The sequence below is a fragment of the Hypanus sabinus genome, chromosome 8 (assembly GCF_030144855.1).
Source record: "Hypanus sabinus isolate sHypSab1 chromosome 8, sHypSab1.hap1, whole genome shotgun sequence".
Classification (NCBI taxonomy): Eukaryota; Metazoa; Chordata; class Chondrichthyes; order Myliobatiformes; family Dasyatidae; genus Hypanus; species Hypanus sabinus.
Window position 1 is genome coordinate 103750173 of NC_082713.1, and position 20539 is coordinate 103770711.

Consider the following 20539-nt stretch of genomic DNA (forward strand, 5'->3'; position numbering starts at 1 on the left):
AGTGTTATTGGAAACATTTCCCTCAGCAGAGTTATCAGAAACATTTCCCTCAGCAGTGTTATCAGAAACGTTTCCCTCAGCAGTGTTAAGGGAAATTTTTCCCTCAGCTGTGTTATGGCAAAATTTTCCCTCCGCAGTCTTATCGGTAACTTTTCCCTAACCAGTGTCTTCAGAAACATTTTCCTCAGCAGTGTTATGGGAAAATTTCCCTCAGCACGTTTATCGGAAACTTTTCCCCTAGATGTGTTATGGGAAACATTTCCCTCAACAACGTTGTCGGAAGCTTTTCCATCAGCCGTGTTATGGTAAACTTTTCCCTCAGTAGTGTTATCGGAAACTATTCCCTCAGCAGTGTTATTGGAACAATTTCCCTCTAAAGTGTTATGGGAAAGTTTTCCATCCGCAGTGTTAAAGGAAACTTTTCCCACAGCTGCATTATTGGAAACTTTTCTCTCAGCAGTGTTATTGGAAAATTTTCCCTCAGCTGTGTTGTCGGAAACTTTTCCCTCAGAAGTATTATGTGAAACATTTCCCTCAGCAGTGTTATCAGAAAATTTTCCCTCAGCTGCTTTATTGGAACCATTTCCCTCAGCAGTGTTGTGGAAATCTTTTCCTTCAGCAGTGTTGTCGGAAACATTTCACTCAGCAGTGTTATCGACAAACTTTTCCCTCAGCAGTGTTATGGGAAACTTTTCCCTCGGCAGTGTTATCAGAAACATTTCCCTCAGCTGTGTTATTGGTAACATTTCCATCTGCAGTGGTCTGGAAAACATTTCCCTCAGCAGTGTTATCGGAAACGTTTCCCTCAGCAGTGTTAAGGGAAATTTTTCCCTCAGCTGTGTTATGGCAAAATTTTCCCTCAGCAGTCTTATCGGAAACTTTTCCCTCACCAGTGTCTTCGGAAACATTTTCCTCAGCAGTGTTATTGGAAAATTTCCCCCAGCACGTTTATCGGAAACTTTACCCCTAGCTGTGTTATGGGAAACATTTCCCTCAGCACTTTTATCGGAAACTTTTCCCTCAGCAGTGTTATTGGAAACCTTTTCCTCAGCAGTGTTATTGGAAAATTTCCCCCAGCACGTTTATCGGAAACTTTTCCCCTAGCTGTGTTATGGGAAACATTTCCCTCAGCACTTTTATCGGAAACTTTTCCCTCAGCAGTGCTTTGGGAAACATTTCCCTGAGCAGTGTCATTGGAAACTTTTCCCCTAACAGTGTTATGGGAAACTTTTACCTCAACACTTTTATCGGAAACTTTTCCCTCAGCAGACTTATCGGAAATTTTCCCTCACCAGTGTCTTCGGAAACTTTTCACTCAGCAGTGTTATGGGAAGATTTCTCTCAGCCCTGTTATCTGAAAATTTTCCCTCAGCAGTGTTATCGGAAACATTTCCCTCAGCAGTGTTAAGTGAAGCTATTTCCTCAGCAGTGTTATGGGAAAATTTTCCCTCAGAAGTGCTATAAGATACTTTTCCCCTAGCAGAATTATGGAAAACTTTTCCCTCAGCACTATTATAGGAAACGTCCGCAGAGTTATCCACAAACTTTTCCCTCAACTGTGTTATGGGAAACTTTTCCCTCAGCACTGTTATCGGAAACTTTTCCCGCAGCAGTATTTTTGCAAACATTTCCATCAGCAGTGGTATGGGAAACTATTCCCTCAGCAGTGTTATCAGAAACATTTCCCTCAGCAGTGTTATTGGAAACATTTCCCTCAGCAGTGTTTTGGGAAAATTTTCCCTCAGCAGTGTTATCAGAAACATTTCCCTCAGCAGCGTTATTGGTAACATTTCCATCAGCAGTGGTATGGGAAACATTTCCCTCAGCAGTGTTATCTGAAAATTTTCCCTCAGCAGTGTTATCGGAAACATTTCCCTCAGCAGTGTTAAGGGAAACTATTCCCTCAGCAGTGTTAAGTGAAGCTATTTCCTCAGCAGTGTTATGGGAAAATTTTCCCTCAGAAGTGCTATAAGATACTTTTCCCCTAGCAGAATTATGGAAAACTTTTCCCTCAGCACTATTATAGGAAACGTCCGCAGAGTTATCCACAAACTTTTCCCTCAACTGTGTTATGGGAATCTTTTCCCTCAGCACTGTTATCGGAAACTTTTCCCTGAGCAGTATTTTTGCAAACATTTCCATCAGCAGTGGTATGGGAAAATATTCCCTCAGCAGTGTTATCGGAAACATTTCCCTCAGCAGCGTTATTGGTAACATTTCCATCAGCAGTGGTATGGGAAACATTTCCCTCAGCAGTGTTATCCGAAACGTTTCCCTCAGCAGTGTTAAGGGAAATTTTTCCCTCTGCTGTGTTATGGCAAAATTTTACCTCAGCAGTCTTATCAGAAACCTTTCCCTCACCATTGTCTTCGGAAACTTTTCCTTCAGCACCGTTATGGGAAAATTTCTCTCAACACTGTTATCGGAAACTTTTCCCCCTGCTGCGTTACTGGAAACTTTTCCCTCAGCAGTGTTATCGGAAACATTTCCCTCAGCAGTGTAAAGGGAAACTATTCCCTCAGCAGTGTTAAGGAAAGCTATTTCCTCAGCAGTGTTATTGGAAATATTTCCCTCAGCAGTGTTATGGGAAAGTTTTCCCTCAGCTGCTTTATTGGAAACATTTCCTTCACCTATGTTAAGGGAAAATTTTCCCTCAGCTGTGTTATCGGAAAATTTTCACTCAGCAGTGTTATCCACAAAATTTTCCCCAACTGTGTGATGGGAAACTTTTCCCTCAGCATTGTTATCGGATATTTTTCCCTCAGCAGTGTTATCTGAAACATTTCCATCAGCAGCGTTATTGGTAACATTTCCATCAGCAGTGGTATGGGAAACATTTCCCTCAGCAGGGTTAAGGGAAATATTTCCATCAGCTGTGTTATAGAAAAATTTTCCCTCAGCAGTCTTATCGGATACTTTTCCCTCACCAGTGTTATGGGAATATTTCTCTCAGCACTGTTATTGGAAACTTTTCCCTCAGCAGTGTCATCGGAAACTTTTCCCCTAGCAGTGTTATGGGAAACTTTTACCTCAACACTTTTATCGGAAACTTTTCCCTCAGCAGACTTATCGGAAATTTTCCCTCACCAGTGTCTTCGGAAACTTTTCACTCAGCAGTGTTATGGGAAGATTTCTCTCAGCCCTGTTATCTGAAAATTTTCCCTCAGCAGTGTTATCGGAAACATTTCCCTCAGCAGTGTTAAGTGAAGCTATTTCCTCAGCAGTGTTATGGGAAAATTTTCCCTCAGAAGTGCTATAAGATACTTTTCCCCTAGCAGAATTATGGAAAACTTTTCCCTCAGCACTATTATAGGAAACGTCCGCAGAGTTATCCACAAACTTTTCCCTCAACTGTGTTATGGGAAACTTTTCCCTCAGCACTGTTATCGGAAACTTTTCCCTGAGCAGTATTTTTGCAAACATTTCCATCAGCAGTGGTATGGGAAAATATTCCCTCAGCAGTGTTATCGGAAACATTTCCCTCAGCAGCGTTATTGGTAACATTTCCATCAGCAGTGGTATGGGAAACATTTCCCTCAGCAGTGTTATCCGAAACGTTTCCCTCAGCAGTGTTAAGGGAAATTTTTCCCTCTGCTGTGTTATGGCAAAATTTTACCTCAGCAGTCTTATCAGAAACCTTTCCCTCACCATTGTCTTCGGAAACTTTTCCTTCAGCACCGTTATGGGAAAATTTCTCTCAGCACTGTTATCGGAAACTTTTCCCCCTGCTGCGTTACTGAAACTTTTCCCTCAGCAGTGTTATCGGAAACATTTCCCTCAGCAGTGTTAAGGGAAACTATTCCCTCAGCAGTGTTAAGGAAAGCTATTTCCTCAGCAGTGTTATTGGAAATATTTCTCTCAGCAGTGTTATGGGAAAGTTTTCCCTCAGCTGCTTTATTGGAAACATTTCCTTCACCTATGTTAAGGGAAAATTTTCCCTCAGCTGTGTTATCGGAAAATTTTCACTCAGCAGTGTTATCCACAAAATTTTCCCCAACTGTGTGATGGGAAACTTTTCCCTCAGCATTGTTATCGGATATTTTTCCCTCAGCAGTGTTATCTGAAACATTTCCATCAGCAGCGTTATTGGTAACATTTCCATCAGCAGTGGTATGGGAAACATTTCCCTCAGCAGGGTTAAGGGAAATATTTCCATCAGCTGTGTTATGGCAAAATTTTACCACAGCAATACTATAGGAAACGTCCGCAGTGTTATCCACAAACTTTTCCCTCTACAGTGTTATGGGAAACTTTTCTCTCAGCAATGTTATCGGAAGCTTTTCCCTCAGCAGTGTTTTGGGAAAATTTTCCCTCAGCAGTGTTATCAGAAACATTTCCCTCAGCAGCGTTATTGGTAACATTTCCATCAGCAGTGGTATGGGAAACATTTCCCTCAGCAGTGTTATCTGAAAATTTTCCCTCAGCAGTGTTATCGGAAACATTTCCCTCAGCAGTGTTAAGGGAAACTATTCCCTCAGCAGTGTTAAGTGAAGCTATTTCCTCAGCAGTGTTATGGGAAAATTTTCCCTCAGAAGTGCTATAAGATACTTTTCCCCTAGCAGAATTATGGAAAACTTTTCCCTCAGCACTATTATAGGAAACGTCCGCAGAGTTATCCACAAACTTTTCCCTCAACTGTGTTATGGGAATCTTTTCCCTCAGCACTGTTATCGGAAACTTTTCCCTGAGCAGTATTTTTGCAAACATTTCCATCAGCAGTGGTATGGGAAAATATTCCCTCAGCAGTGTTATCGGAAACATTTCCCTCAGCAGCGTTATTGGTAACATTTCCATCAGCAGTGGTATGGGAAACATTTCCCTCAGCAGTGTTATCCGAAACGTTTCCCTCAGCAGTGTTAAGGGAAATTTTTCCCTCTGCTGTGTTATGGCAAAATTTTACCTCAGCAGTCTTATCAGAAACCTTTCCCTCACCATTGTCTTCGGAAACTTTTCCTTCAGCACCGTTATGGGAAAATTTCTCTCAACACTGTTATCGGAAACTTTTCCCCCTGCTGCGTTACTGGAAACTTTTCCCTCAGCAGTGTTATCGGAAACATTTCCCTCAGCAGTGTAAAGGGAAACTATTCCCTCAGCAGTGTTAAGGAAAGCTATTTCCTCAGCAGTGTTATTGGAAATATTTCCCTCAGCAGTGTTATGGGAAAGTTTTCCCTCAGCTGCTTTATTGGAAACATTTCCTTCACCTATGTTAAGGGAAAATTTTCCCTCAGCTGTGTTATCGGAAAATTTTCACTCAGCAGTGTTATCCACAAAATTTTCCCCAACTGTGTGATGGGAAACTTTTCCCTCAGCATTGTTATCGGATATTTTTCCCTCAGCAGTGTTATCTGAAACATTTCCATCAGCAGCGTTATTGGTAACATTTCCATCAGCAGTGGTATGGGAAACATTTCCCTCAGCAGGGTTAAGGGAAATATTTCCATCAGCTGTGTTATAGAAAAATTTTCCCTCAGCAGTCTTATCGGATACTTTTCCCTCACCAGTGTTATGGGAATATTTCTCTCAGCACTGTTATTGGAAACTTTTCCCTCAGCAGTGTCATCGGAAACTTTTCCCCTAGCAGTGTTATGGGAAACTTTTACCTCAACACTTTTATCGGAAACTTTTCCCTCAGCAGACTTATCGGAAATTTTCCCTCACCAGTGTCTTCGGAAACTTTTCACTCAGCAGTGTTATGGGAAGATTTCTCTCAGCCCTGTTATCTGAAAATTTTCCCTCAGCAGTGTTATCGGAAACATTTCCCTCAGCAGTGTTAAGTGAAGCTATTTCCTCAGCAGTGTTATGGGAAAATTTTCCCTCAGAAGTGCTATAAGATACTTTTCCCCTAGCAGAATTATGGAAAACTTTTCCCTCAGCACTATTATAGGAAACGTCCGCAGAGTTATCCACAAACTTTTCCCTCAACTGTGTTATGGGAAACTTTTCCCTCAGCACTGTTATCGGAAACTTTTCCCGCAGCAGTTTTTTTGCAAACATTTCCATCAGCAGTGGTATGGGAAAATATTCCCTCAGCAGTGTTATCGGAAACATTTCCCTCAGCAGCGTTATTGGTAACATTTCCATCAGCAGTGGTATGGGAAACATTTCCCTCAGCAGTGTTATCCGAAACGTTTCCCTCAGCAGTGTTAAGGGAAATTTTTCCCTCTGCTGTGTTATGGCAAAATTTTACCTCAGCAGTCTTATCAGAAACCTTTCCCTCACCATTGTCTTCGGAAACTTTTCCTTCAGCACCGTTATGGGAAAATTTCTCTCAGCACTGTTATCGGAAACTTTTCCCCCTGCTGCGTTACTGAAACTTTTCCCTCAGCAGTGTTATCGGAAACATTTCCCTCAGCAGTGTTAAGGGAAACTATTCCCTCAGCAGTGTTAAGGAAAGCTATTTCCTCAGCAGTGTTATTGGAAATATTTCTCTCAGCAGTGTTATGGGAAAGTTTTCCCTCAGCTGCTTTATTGGAAACATTTCCTTCACCTATGTTAAGGGAAAATTTTCCCTCAGCTGTGTTATCGGAAAATTTTCACTCAGCAGTGTTATCCACAAAATTTTCCCCAACTGTGTGATGGGAAACTTTTCCCTCAGCATTGTTATCGGATATTTTTCCCTCAGCAGTGTTATCTGAAACATTTCCATCAGCAGCGTTATTGGTAACATTTCCATCAGCAGTGGTATGGGAAACATTTCCCTCAGCAGGGTTAAGGGAAATATTTCCATCAGCTGTGTTATGGCAAAATTTTACCTCAGCAATACTATAGGAAACGTCCGCAGTGTTATCCACAAACTTTTCCCTCTACAGTGTTATGGGAAACTTTTCTCTCAGCAATGTTATCGGAAGCTTTTCCCTCAGCAGTGTTTTGGGAAAATTTTCCCTCAGCAGTGTTATCAGAAACATTTCCCTCAGCAGCGTTATTGGTAACATTTCCATCAGCAGTGGTATGGGAAACATTTCCCTCAGCAGTGTTATCTGAAAATTTTCCCTCAGCAGTGTTATCGGAAACATTTCCCTCAGCAGTGTTAAGGGAAACTATTCCCTCAGCAGTGTTAAGTGAAGCTATTTCCTCAGCAGTGTTATGGGAAAATTTTCCCTCAGAAGTGCTATAAGATACTTTTCCCCTAGCAGAATTATGGAAAACTTTTCCCTCAGCACTATTATAGGAAACGTCCGCAGAGTTATCCACAAACTTTTCCCTCAACTGTGTTATGGGAATCTTTTCCCTCAGCACTGTTATCGGAAACTTTTCCCTGAGCAGTATTTTTGCAAACATTTCCATCAGCAGTGGTATGGGAAAATATTCCCTCAGCAGTGTTATCGGAAACATTTCCCTCAGCAGCGTTATTGGTAACATTTCCATCAGCAGTGGTATGGGAAACATTTCCCTCAGCAGTGTTATCCGAAACGTTTCCCTCAGCAGTGTTAAGGGAAATTTTTCCCTCTGCTGTGTTATGGCAAAATTTTACCTCAGCAGTCTTATCAGAAACCTTTCCCTCACCATTGTCTTCGGAAACTTTTCCTTCAGCACCGTTATGGGAAAATTTCTCTCAACACTGTTATCGGAAACTTTTCCCCCTGCTGCGTTACTGGAAACTTTTCCCTCAGCAGTGTTATCGGAAACATTTCCCTCAGCAGTGTAAAGGGAAACTATTCCCTCAGCAGTGTTAAGGAAAGCTATTTCCTCAGCAGTGTTATTGGAAATATTTCCCTCAGCAGTGTTATGGGAAAGTTTTCCCTCAGCTGCTTTATTGGAAACATTTCCTTCACCTATGTTAAGGGAAAATTTTCCCTCAGCTGTGTTATCGGAAAATTTTCACTCAGCAGTGTTATCCACAAAATTTTCCCCAACTGTGTGATGGGAAACTTTTCCCTCAGCATTGTTATCGGATATTTTTCCCTCAGCAGTGTTATCTGAAACATTTCCATCAGCAGCGTTATTGGTAACATTTCCATCAGCAGTGGTATGGGAAACATTTCCCTCAGCAGGGTTAAGGGAAATATTTCCATCAGCTGTGTTATAGAAAAATTTTCCCTCAGCAGTCTTATCGGATACTTTTCCCTCACCAGTGTTATGGGAATATTTCTCTCAGCACTGTTATTGGAAACTTTTCCCTCAGCAGTGTCATCGGAAACTTTTCCCCTAGCAGTGTTATGGGAAACTTTTACCTCAACACTTTTATCGGAAACTTTTCCCTCAGCAGACTTATCGGAAATTTTCCCTCACCAGTGTCTTCGGAAACTTTTCACTCAGCAGTGTTATGGGAAGATTTCTCTCAGCCCTGTTATCTGAAAATTTTCCCTCAGCAGTGTTATCGGAAACATTTCCCTCAGCAGTGTTAAGTGAAGCTATTTCCTCAGCAGTGTTATGGGAAAATTTTCCCTCAGAAGTGCTATAAGATACTTTTCCCCTAGCAGAATTATGGAAAACTTTTCCCTCAGCACTATTATAGGAAACGTCCGCAGAGTTATCCACAAACTTTTCCCTCAACTGTGTTATGGGAAACTTTTCCCTCAGCACTGTTATCGGAAACTTTTCCCGCAGCAGTATTTTTGCAAACATTTCCATCAGCAGTGGTATGGGAAAATATTCCCTCAGCAGTGTTATCGGAAACATTTCCCTCAGCAGCGTTATTGGTAACATTTCCATCAGCAGTGGTATGGGAAACATTTCCCTCAGCAGTGTTATCCGAAACGTTTCCCTCAGCAGTGTTAAGGGAAATTTTTCCCTCTGCTATGTTATGGCAAAATTTTACCTCAGCAGTCTTATCAGAAACCTTTCCCTCACCATTGTCTTCGGAAACTTTTCCTTCAGCACCGTTATGGGAAAATTTCTCTCAGCACTGTTATCGGAAACTTTTCCCCCTGCTGCGTTACTGAAACTTTTCTCTCAGCAGTGTTATCGGAAACATTTCCCTCAGCAGTGTTAAGGGAAACTATTCCCTCAGCAGTGTTAAGGAAAGCTATTTCCTCAGCAGTGTTATTGGAAATATTTCTCTCAGCAGTGTTATGGGAAAGTTTTCCCTCAGCTGCTTTATTGGAAACATTTCCTTCACCTATGTTAAGGGAAAATTTTCCCTCAGCTGTGTTATCGGAAAATTTTCACTCAGCAGTGTTATCCACAAAATTTTCCCCAACTGTGTGATGGGAAACTTTTCCCTCAGCATTGTTATCGGATATTTTTCCCTCAGCAGTGTTATCTGAAACATTTCCATCAGCAGCGTTATTGGTAACATTTCCATCAGCAGTGGTATGGGAAACATTTCCCTCAGCAGGGTTAAGGGAAATATTTCCATCAGCTGTGTTATGGCAAAATTTTACCTCAGCAATACTATAGGAAACGTCCGCAGTGTTATCCACAAACTTTTCCCTCTACAGTGTTATGGGAAACTTTTCTCTCAGCAATGTTATCGGAAGCTTTTCCCTCAGCGGTGTTATGGTAAACTTTTCCCTCAGCAATGTTATAGGAAACTTTTCCCTCAGCAGTGTTATCGGAAACATTTCCCTTAGCAGTGTTAAGGGAAAGTTTTCCCTCAGCTGCTTTATTGGAAACATTTCCTTCACCTATGTTAAGGGAAAATTTTCCCTCAGCTGTGTTATCGGAAAATTTTCACTCAGCAGTGTTATCCACAAAATTTTCCCCAACTGTGTGATGGGAAACTTTTCCCTCAGCATTGTTATCGGATATTTTTCCCTCAGCTGCATTATGGGAACCTTTTCCCTCAGCAGTGTTATCAGAAACATTTCCCTCAGCAGTGTTATCTGAAACATTTCCATCAGCAGCGTTATTGGTAACATTTCCATCAGCAGTGGTATGGGAAACATTGCCCTCAGCAGGGTTAAGGGAAATATTTCCATCAGCTGTGTTATGGCAAAATTTTCCCTCAGCAGTCTTATCGGATACTTTTCCCTCACCAGTGTAATGGGAATATTTCTCTCAGCACTGTTATCGGAAACTTTTCCCTCAGCAGTGTCATCGGAAACTTTTCCCCTAGCAGTGTTATGGGAAACTTTTACCTCAACACTTTTATCGGAAACTTTTCCCTCAGCAGACTTATCGGAAATTTTCCCTCACCAGTGTCTTCGGAAACTTTTCACTCAGCAGTGTTATGGGAAGATTTCTCTCAGCACTGTTATCGGAAACTTTTCCCCTAGCTGTGTTATCGGAAACTTATCCCTCAGCAGTGTCATCGGAAACTTTTCCCCTAGCAGTATTATGGAAAATTTTACCTCAGCAATACTATAGGAAACGTCCGCAGTGTTATCCACAAATTTTTCCCTCTACAGTGTTATGGGAAACTTTTCTCTCAGCAATGTTATCGGAAGCTTTTCCCTCAGCTGTGTTATGGTAAACTTTTCCCTCAGCAGTGTTTTGGGAAAATTTTCCCTCAGCTGTGTTATCAGAAACATTTCCCTCAGCCGTGTAATCAGAACATTTTCCCTCAGCAGTGTTATAGGAAACATTTCCCTCAGCCGTGTTATCGTAAAATTTTCCCTCAGCAGTGTTATGGGAAAATTTTCCCTCAGAAGTGTTATAAGAAACTTTTCCCCTAGCAGTATTATGGAAAACTTTTCCCTCAGCACTATTATAGGAAACGTCCGCAGTGTTATCGACAAATTTTTCCCTCTACAGTGTTATGGGAAACTTTTCCCTCAGCAATGTTGTCGGAAGCTTTTCCCTCAGTGGAGTTATGGTAAACTTTTCCCTCAGCAGTGCTATCGGAAACATTTCCCTCAGCAATGTTATCGGAAGCATTTCCCTCAGTGGTGTTATGGTAAACTTTTCCCTCAGCAGTGTTATCGGAAACTTTTCCCCTGGCAGTGTTATGGGAAACATTTCCCTCAGCACTTTTATCGGAAACTCTTCCCTCAGCAGTGTTATTGGAAACATTTCCCTCAGCAGTGTTTTGGGAAAATTTTCCCTCAGCTGTGTTATCAGAAACATTTCCCTCAGCAGAGTTATCGGAAACGTTTCCCTCAGCAGTGTTAAGGGAAATTTTTCCCTCAGCTGTGTTCTCGCAAAATTTTCCCTCCGCAGTGTTATCGGAAACTTTTCTCTCACCAGTGTCTTCGGAAACTTTTCCCTCAGCCGTGTTATCAGAAAATTTTCCCTCAGCAGTGTTATTGGAAACATTTCCCTCAGCAGTGTTTTGGGAAAGTTTTCCCTCAGCTGCTTTATTGGAAACATTTCCTTCACCTATGTTAAGGGAAAATTTTCCCTCAGCTGTGTTATCGGAAAATTTTCACTCAGCAGTGTTATCCACAAAATTTTCCCCAACTGTGTGATGGGAAACTTTTCCCTCAGCATTGTTATCGGATATTTTTCCCTCAGCTGCATTATGGGAACCTTTTCCCTCAGCAGTGTTATCTGAAACATTTCCATCAGCAGTGTTATGGGAAACATTTCCCTCAGCAGGGTTAAGGGAAATATTTCCATCAGCTGTGTTATGGCAAAATTTTCCCTCAGCAGTCTTATCGGATACTTTTCCCTCACCAGTGTAATGGGAATATTTCTCTCAGCACTGTTATCGGAAACTTTTCCCTCAGCAGTGTCATCGGAAACTTTTCCCCTAGCAGTGTTATGGGAAACTTTTACCTCAACACTTTTATCGGAAACTTTTCCCTCAGCAGACTTATCGGAAATTTTCCCTCACCAGTGTCTTCGGAAACTTTTCACTCAGCAGTGTTATGGGAAGATTTCTCTCAGCACTGTTATCGGAAACTTTTCCCCTAGCTGTGTTATCGGAAACTTATCCCTCAGCAGTGTCATCGGAAACTTTTCCCCTAGCAGTATTATGGAAAATTTTACCTCAGCAATACTATAGGAAACGTCCGCAGTGTTATCCACAAATTTTTCCCTCTACAGTGTTATGGGAAACTTTTCTCTCAGCAATGTTATCGGAAGCTTTTCCCTCAGCCGTGTTATGGTAAACTTTTCCCTCAGCAGTGTTTTGGGAAAATTTTCCCTCAGCTGTGTTATCAGAAACATTTCCCTCAGCCGTGTAATCAGAACATTTTCCCTCAGCAGTGTTATAGGAAACATTTCCCTCAGCAGTGTTTTGGGAAAATTTTCCCTCAGCTGTGTTATCAGAAACATTTCCCTCAGCAGAGTTATCGGAAACGTTTCCCTCAGCAGTGTTAAGGGAAATTTTTCCCTCAGCTGTGTTCTCGCAAAATTTTCCCTCCGCAGTGTTATCGGAAACTTTTCTCTCACCAGTGTCTTCGGAAACTTTTCCCTCAGCCGTGTTATCAGAAAATTTTCCCTCAGCAGTGTTATTGGAAACATTTCCCTCAGCAGTGTTTTGGGAAAGTTTTCCCTCAGCTGCTTTATTGGAAACATTTCCTTCACCTATGTTAAGGGAAAATTTTCCCTCAGCTGTGTTATCGGAAAATTTTCACTCAGCAGTGTTATCCACAAAATTTTCCCCAACTGTGTGATGGGAAACTTTTCCCTCAGCATTGTTATCGGATATTTTTCCCTCAGCAGTGTTATCTGAAACATTTCCATCAGCAGCGTTATTGGTAACATTTCCATCAGCAGTGGTATGGGAAACATTTCCCTCAGCAGGGTTAAGGGAAATATTTCCATCAGCTGTGTTATGGCAAAATTTTACCTCAGCAATACTATAGGAAACGTCCGCAGTGTTATCCACAAACTTTTCCCTCTACAGTGTTATGGGAAACTTTTCTCTCAGCAATGTTATCGGAAGCTTTTCCCTCAGCGGTGTTATGGTAAACTTTTCCCTCAGCAATGTTATAGGAAACTTTTCCCTCAGCAGTGTTATCGGAAACATTTCCCTTAGCAGTGTTAAGGGAAAGTTTTCCCTCAGCTGCTTTATTGGAAACATTTCCTTCACCTATGTTAAGGGAAAATTTTCCCTCAGCTGTGTTATCGGAAAATTTTCACTCAGCAGTGTTATCCACAAAATTTTCCCCAACTGTGTGATGGGAAACTTTTCCCTCAGCATTGTTATCGGATATTTTTCCCTCAGCTGCATTATGGGAACCTTTTCCCTCAGCAGTGTTATCAGAAACATTTCCCTCAGCAGTGTTATCTGAAACATTTCCATCAGCAGCGTTATTGGTAACATTTCCATCAGCAGTGGTATGGGAAACATTTCCCTCAGCAGGGTTAAGGGAAATATTTCCATCAGCTGTGTTATGGCAAAATTTTCCCTCAGCAGTCTTATCGGATACTTTTCCCTCACCAGTGTAATGGGAATATTTCTCTCAGCACTGTTATCGGAAACTTTTCCCTCAGCAGTGTCATCGGAAACTTTTCCCCTAGCAGTGTTATGGGAAACTTTTACCTCAACACTTTTATCGGAAACTTTTCCCTCAGCAGACTTATCGGAAATTTTCCCTCACCAGTGTCTTCGGAAACTTTTCACTCAGCAGTGTTATGGGAAGATTTCTCTCAGCACTGTTATCGGAAACTTTTCCCCTAGCTGTGTTATCGGAAACTTATCCCTCAGCAGTGTCATCGGAAACTTTTCCCCTAGCAGTATTATGGAAAATTTTACCTCAGCAATACTATAGGAAACGTCCGCAGTGTTATCCACAAATTTTTCCCTCTACAGTGTTATGGGAAACTTTTCTCTCAGCAATGTTATCGGAAGCTTTTCCCTCAGCTGTGTTATGGTAAACTTTTCCCTCAGCAGTGTTTTGGGAAAATTTTCCCTCAGCTGTGTTATCAGAAACATTTCCCTCAGCCGTGTAATCAGAACATTTTCCCTCAGCAGTGTTATAGGAAACATTTCCCTCAGCCGTGTTATCGTAAAATTTTCCCTCAGCAGTGTTATGGGAAAATTTTCCCTCAGAAGTGTTATAAGAAACTTTTCCCCTAGCAGTATTATGGAAAACTTTTCCCTCAGCACTATTATAGGAAACGTCCGCAGTGTTATCGACAAATTTTTCCCTCTACAGTGTTATGGGAAACTTTTCCCTCAGCAATGTTGTCGGAAGCTTTTCCCTCAGTGGAGTTATGGTAAACTTTTCCCTCAGCAGTGCTATCGGAAACTTTTCCCTCAGCAATGTTATCGGAAGCATTTCCCCTGGCAGTGTTATGGGAAACATTTCCCTCAGCACTTTTATCGGAAACTCTTCCCTCAGCAGTGTTATTGGAAACATTTCCCTCAGCAGTGTTTTGGGAAAATTTTCCCTCAGCTGTGTTATCAGAAACATTTCCCTCAGCAGAGTTATCGGAAACGTTTCCCTCAGCAGTGTTAAGGGAAATTTTTCCCTCAGCTGTGTTCTCGCAAAATTTTCCCTCCGCAGTGTTATCGGAAACTTTTCTCTCACCAGTGTCTTCGGAAACTTTTCCCTCAGCCGTGTTATCAGAAAATTTTCCCTCAGCAGTGTTATTGGAAACATTTCCCTCAGCAGTGTTTTGGGAAAGTTTTCCCTCAGCTGCTTTATTGGAAACATTTCCTTCACCTATGTTAAGGGAAAATTTTCCCTCAGCTGTGTTATCGGAAAATTTTCACTCAGCAGTGTTATCCACAAAATTTTCCCCAACTGTGTGATGGGAAACTTTTCCCTCAGCATTGTTATCGGATATTTTTCCCTCAGCTGCATTATGGGAACCTTTTCCCTCAGCAGTGTTATCTGAAACATTTCCATCAGCAGTGTTATGGGAAACATTTCCCTCAGCAGGGTTAAGGGAAATATTTCCATCAGCTGTGTTATGGCAAAATTTTCCCTCAGCAGTCTTATCGGATACTTTTCCCTCACCAGTGTAATGGGAATATTTCTCTCAGCACTGTTATCGGAAACTTTTCCCTCAGCAGTGTCATCGGAAACTTTTCCCCTAGCAGTGTTATGGGAAACTTTTACCTCAACACTTTTATCGGAAACTTTTCCCTCAGCAGACTTATCGGAAATTTTCCCTCACCAGTGTCTTCGGAAACTTTTCACTCAGCAGTGTTATGGGAAGATTTCTCTCAGCACTGTTATCGGAAACTTTTCCCCTAGCTGTGTTATCGGAAACTTATCCCTCAGCAGTGTCATCGGAAACTTTTCCCCTAGCAGTATTATGGAAAATTTTACCTCAGCAATACTATAGGAAACGTCCGCAGTGTTATCCACAAATTTTTCCCTCTACAGTGTTATGGGAAACTTTTCTCTCAGCAATGTTATCGGAAGCTTTTCCCTCAGCCGTGTTATGGTAAACTTTTCCCTCAGCAGTGTTTTGGGAAAATTTTCCCTCAGCTGTGTTATCAGAAACATTTCCCTCAGCCGTGTAATCAGAACATTTTCCCTCAGCAGTGTTATAGGAAACATTTCCCTCAGCCGTGTTATCGTAAAATTTTCCCTCAGCAGTGTTATGGGAAAATTTTCCCTCAGAAGTGTTATAAGAAACTTTTCCCCTAGCAGTATTATGGAAAACTTTTCCCTCAGCACTATTATAGGAAACGTCCGCAGTGTTATCGACAAATTTTTCCCTCTACAGTGTTATGGGAAACTTTTCCCTCAGCAATGTTGTCGGAAGCTTTTCCCTCAGTGGAGTTATGGTAAACTTTTCCCTCAGCAGTGCTATCGGAAACTTTTCCCTCAGCAATGTTATCGGAAGCATTTCCCTCAGTGGTGTTATGGTAAACTTTTCCCTCAGCAGTGTTATCGGAAACTTTTCCCCTGGCAGTGTTATGGGAAACATTTCCCTCAGCACTTTTATCGGAAACTCTTCCCTCAGCAGTGTTATTGGAAACATTTCCCTCAGCAGTGTTTTGGGAAAATTTTCCCTCAGCTGTGTTATCAGAAACATTTCCCTCAGCAGAGTTATCGGAAACGTTTCCCTCAGCAGTGTTAAGGGAAATTTTTCCCTCAGCTGTGTTCTCGCAAAATTTTCCCTCCGCAGTGTTATCGGAAACTTTTCTCTCACCAGTGTCTTCGGAAACTTTTCCCTCAGCCGTGTTATCAGAAAATTTTCCCTCAGCAGTGTTATTGGAAACATTTCCCTCAGCAGTGTTATCGGAAACATTTCCATCAGATATTTTATCGAGACACTTTTTCCTCAGCAGTTTTATGGGAAGCTTTTCTCTCAGCAGAGTTAACAGAAAATTTTCCCTCAGCTTCTTTATTGGAATCTTTTCCCTCAGCAGTGTTATTGGAAACTTTTACCTCAGCAGTGTTATCGACAAACTTTTACCGCAGTGGTGTTATGGGAAGATTTTCTCTCAGCAGTGTTAGCAGAACCATCTCCCTCAGCAGTGTTGTGGGAAAATTTTCACTCAGCTGCATTATTGGAAACTTTTCCCTCAGCAGTGGTATGGGAAACTTTTCCCTCAGCAGTGTTATCGACAAACTTTTACCTCAGCAGTGTTATCGGAAACTTTTGGCTCAGCAGTGTTATTGGAAACTTTTCCCTCAGCTATGTTATGGGAAACTTTTCCCAGCATTCTTATCGGAAAATTTTCACTCACCAGTGTTATCCGCAAACTTTTCCCCTCCTGTGTTACGAGAAACTTTTTCCTTAGCTGTGTTATTGGAAACTTTTCCCTCAGCAGTATTATCGGAAACATTTCCCTCAGCAGTGTTATCGGAAACATTTCCATCAGATGTTTTATCGACAAACCTTTTCCCTCAGCAGTGTTATCGGAAACATTTCCATCAGATGTTTTATCGAGACACTTTTTCCTCAGCAGTTTTATGGGAAGCTTTTCTCTCAGCAGAGTTAACAGAAAATTTTCCCTCAGCTTCTTTATTGGAATCTTTTCCCTCAGCAGTGTTATGGGAAACTTTTCCCTCAGCAGCGTTATCAGAAAATTTTCCTCTTCTGCTTTATTGGAATCTTTTCCCTCAGCAGTGTTATTGGAAACATTTCCATCAGCTGTGATATTGGAAACTTTTCCTTCAGCAGTGTTTTCAGAAAATTTTCCCTCAGCTTCTTTATTGGAACCTTTTCCCTCAGCTGCGTTATGGGAAACTTTTCCAAGCAGTGTTATCGGGAACTTTTCCGTCAGCTGTGTTATCGACAAACATTTACCTCAGCAGTATTATGGGAAGCTTTTCTCTCAGCTGTGTTAAACGAAAAAATTCCCTCAGAAGTGATATGGGAAACTTCTCCCTCAGCATTGTTATGGGAAAATTTTCCCTCAACTGCATTATGGGAAACTTTTCCCTCAGCAGTGTTATCGGAAACCTTTCCCTCAGCAGTGTTATGGGAAAATTTTCCCTCAGCAGTGTTATCAGAAACTTTTGGCTCATCAGTGTCATTTGAAAGTTTCCCCTCAGCTGTGTTATGGGAAACTTTTACCTCAGCATTGTTATCGGAATCTTTTCACTCAGCAGCGTTATCGACAAATTTTTTCCTCAGCAGTGTTATCCGCAATCTTTCCCCCTCCTGTGTTACGAGAAATTTTTCCCTTAGCTGTGTTATTGGAAACTGTTCCCTCAGCAGTATTATCGGTAACATTTCCCTCAGCAGTGCTATCGGAAACATTTCCCTCAGCATTATTATCGACAAACCTTTTCCTCAGCAGTGTTATCGGAATCTTTTCCCTCAGCAGTGTTATGGGAAACTTTTCCCTCAGCTGCATTATGGGAAACTTTTCCCTCAGCAGTGTTATCGGAAACGTTTCCCTCAGCAGTGTTAAGGGAAATTTTTCCCTCAGCTGTGTTCTCGCAAAATTTTCCCTCCGCAGTGTTATCGGAAACTTTTCTCTCACCAGTGTCTTCGGAAACTTTTCCCTCAGCCGTGTTATCAGAAAATTTTCCCTCAGCAGTGTTATTGGAAACATTTCCCTCAGCAGTGTTATCGGAAACATTTCCATCAGATATTTTATCGAGACACTTTTTCCTCAGCAGTTTTATGGGAAGCTTTTCTCTCAGCAGAGTTAACAGAAAATTTTCCCTCAGCTTCTTTATTGGAATCTTTTCCCTCAGCAGTGTTATTGGGAACTTTTACCTCAGCAGTGTTATCGACAAACTTTTACCGCAGTGGTGTTATGGGAAGATTTTCTCTCAGCAGTGTTAGCAGAACCATCTCCCTCAGCAGTGTTGTGGGAAAATTTTCACTCAGCTGCATTATTGGAAACTTTTCCCTCAGCAGTGGTATGGGAAACTTTTCCCTCAGCAGTGTTATCGACAAACTTTTACCTCAGCAGTGTTATCGGAAACTTTTGGCTCAGCAGTGTTATTGGAAACTTTTCCCTCAGCTATGTTATGGGAAACTTTTCCCAGCATTCTTATCGGAAAATTTTCACTCACCAGTGTTATCCGCAAACTTTTCCCCTCCTGTGTTACGAGAAACTTTTTCCTTAGCTGTGTTATTGGAAACTTTTCCCTCAGCAGTATTATCGGAAACATTTCCCTCAGCAGTGTTATCGGAAACATTTCCATCAGATGTTTTATCGACAAACCTTTTCCCTCAGCAGTGTTATCGGAAACATTTCCATCAGATGTTTTATCGAGACACTTTTTCCTCAGCAGTTTTATGGGAAGCTTTTCTCTCAGCAGAGTTAACAGAAAATTTTCCCTCAGCTTCTTTATTGGAATCTTTTCCCTCAGCAGTGTTATGGGAAACTTTTCCCTCAGCAGCGTTATCAGAAAATTTTCCTCTTCTGCTTTATTGGAATCTTTTCCCTCAGCAGTGTTATTGGAAACATTTCCATCAGCTGTGATATTGGAAACTTTTCCTTCAGCAGTGTTTTCAGAAAATTTTCGCTCAGCTTCTTTATTGGAACCTTTTCCCTCAGCTGCGTTATGGGAAACTTTTCCAAGCAGTGTTATCGGGAACTTTTCCGTCAGCTGTGTTATCGACAAACATTTACCTCAGCAGTATTATGGGAAGCTTTTCTCTCAGCTGTGTTAAACGAAAAAATTCCCTCAGAAGTGATATGGGAAACTTCTCCCTCAGCATTGTTATGGGAAAATTTTCCCTCAACTGCATTATGGGAAACTTTTCCCTCAGCAGTGTTATCGGAAACCTTTCCCTCAGCAGTGTTATGGGAAAATTTTCCCTCAGCAGTGTTATCAGAAACTTTTGGCTCATCAGTGTCATTTGAAAGTTTCCCCTCAGCTGTGTTATGGGAAACTTTTACCTCAGCATTGTTATCGGAATCTTTTCCCTCAGCATTGTTATCGGAAACTTTTCCCTCAGCTGCATTATGGGAAACTTTTCCCTCAGCAGTGTTATTGGAAACTTTTCCCTCAGCAGTGTTAGCAGAAACTTTTGGCTCAGCAGTGTTATCGGAAACTTTTCCCTCAGCAGAGTTAAGGGAAACTATTCCCTCAGGAGTGGTAGTGGAAAGTTTTCCTTCAGCATTGTTATCAGAAACTTTTCCCAAAGCTGACTTATCGGAAACTTTTCCCTCAGAAATGTTATTGGAAACATTTCCCTCAGCAGTGTTTTGGGAAACATTTCCCTCAGCCGTGTTATCAGAAAATTTTCCCTCAGCAGTGTTATGGGAAAATTTTCCCTCAGAAGTGTTATAAGAAACTTTTCCCCTAGCAGTATTATGGAAAAGTTTTCCCTCAGCACTATTATAAGAAACGTCCTCAGTGTTATCCACAAACTTTTCCCTCAGCAGTGTTATCAGAAAATTTTCCCTCAGCTTCTTTATTGGAATCTTTTCCCTCAGCAGCGTTATCGGAAACTTTTCCCTCAGCAGTGTTATCGACAAATTTTTTCCTCAGCAGTGTTATCCGCAAACTTTCCCCCTCCTGTGTTACGAGAAATTTTTCCCTTAGCTGTGTTATTGGAAACTGTTCCCTCAGCAGTATTATCGGTAACATTTCCCTCAGCAGTGTTATCGGAAACATTTCCCTCAGCATTTTTATCGACAAACCTTTTCCTCGGCAGTGTTATCGGAATCTTTTCCCTCAGCAGTGTTATGGGAATCTTTTCCCTCAGCTGCATTATGGGAAACTTTTCCCTCAGCTGTTATATTGGAAACCTTTCCCTCAGCAGCGTTATCCGAAACATTTCCCTCAGCAGTGTTTTCAGCAAAATTTCCCTCAGCTGCTTTTTTGGAACCTTTTCCCTCAGCTGTGTTATCGGAATCTTTTCCCTCAGCAGTGTTACGGGATTCTTTTCCATCAGCAATGTTATCTGAAACCTATCCCTCAGCAGTGTTATGGGAAACTTTTCCCTCAGCAGTGTTAGCAGAAACTTTTAGCTCAGCAGTGTTATCGGAAACTTTTCACACAGCAGTGTTATCGACAAATTTTTTCCTCAGCAGTGTTATCCGCAAACTTTCCCCCTCCTGTGTTACGAGAAATTTTTCCCTTAGCTGTGTTATTGGAAACTGTTCCCTCAGCAGTATTATCGGTAACATTTCCCTCAGCAGTGCTATCGGAAACATTTCCCTCAGCATTTTTATCGACAAACCTTTTCCTCAGCAGTGTTATCGGAATCTTTTCCCTTAGCAGTGTTATGGGAAACTTTTCCCTCAGCTGCATTATGGGAAACTTTTCCCTCAGCAGTGTTTTTGGAAACTTTTCCCTCAGCTGTGATATTGGAAACCTTTCCCTCAGCAGAGTTATCCGAAACATTTCCCTCATAAGTGTTTTCAGCAAAATTTCCCTCAGCTGCTGTT